General features: G+C 41.4%; 1 non-coding gene across 1 annotated transcript; it reads left to right on the top strand.

The window, feature by feature from the left end:
- The first annotated feature begins 307 nt into the window (after positions 1–307).
- Positions 308–436, top strand: LOC131828439 (small nucleolar RNA SNORA25). The gene has a single exon (XR_009352445.1). It is a non-coding gene; the product is annotated as a small nucleolar RNA SNORA25 (small nucleolar RNA).
- Positions 437–902: the final 466 nt, after the last annotated feature.

Genomic DNA, 902 nt, shown 5'->3' with positions numbered 1-902 from the left:
ATTGTGGACATTGCTGCTATAAACATTTGGGTGCATGTGCCCCTTTGGATCACTACATTTGCTTCTTTAGGGTAAATACCCAGTAGTCTATTCTGTGCCTTTTTAAAGGACTAGATTTGTTTCTGCAGAAAATGAGATCTGGAAGAATACGTAAGAACGCACTAAGATATCAAGCAGAACTACCCACTGAAGTGGATTTTATTCCACAGCGGTTACAGATGTGACTGCCAAAAGGAGTTCTGGTTCTCAAAATCTGCCTATGTCATGCAGAGGTGAAGGGACTCTCTGCTCCAGTTTAAACATATATGGATCATTTCAAAGAGAGCTTCTGGGGCTGTGAAGCCAGGAGCTCTTAGATCTATAACCGAAGATTGAAGTTCTCCATAGGATGCCACAGTCACGCAACAGTGCTAGGCTTTTCTGAGGAAATATAAGATGTGGCCACTCCTAATAATCACAATAGTTCATAAAAGTCCACTCATAATAACCCATGATTGGTGATCTGGGAAAGCAAAAACACATTTCAAAGTTCAATAAAATATTATCACTATTGGGGCACCTGGGTGGCTCAATCATTTAAGTGTCTGTCTTCAGCTCTGGGCATGATCTCAGGGTCCTGGGCTCAAGCCCTGCGTTGGGCTCCCTGCTCAGCATGGAGTTTGCTTCTCCCTTTCCCTCTGCCCTTCCCCGCACTTGTGCTCACACACTCTCTCTGTCTCTCAAGTAAATAAATGAAATCTTAAAATATTATATTCTCACTCACACCCTGTTACATGTACCAATAGTACATAGGTAGACTATGGATGGATTTTTCATCAGAGCTAGATAATTGGGATTCACATTAGAACCAAAACATTTAACAGATTTTTTATTCTTCCCTCTAAGTCACTTCTCAGATGTAA

The sequence above is a fragment of the Mustela lutreola genome, chromosome 3 (genome assembly GCF_030435805.1).
Source record: "Mustela lutreola isolate mMusLut2 chromosome 3, mMusLut2.pri, whole genome shotgun sequence".
Classification (NCBI taxonomy): domain Eukaryota; kingdom Metazoa; phylum Chordata; class Mammalia; order Carnivora; family Mustelidae; genus Mustela; species Mustela lutreola.
The sequence above is the reverse complement of the archived record's forward strand: the minus strand, read 5'-3'. Positions and strand labels throughout refer to the sequence as shown.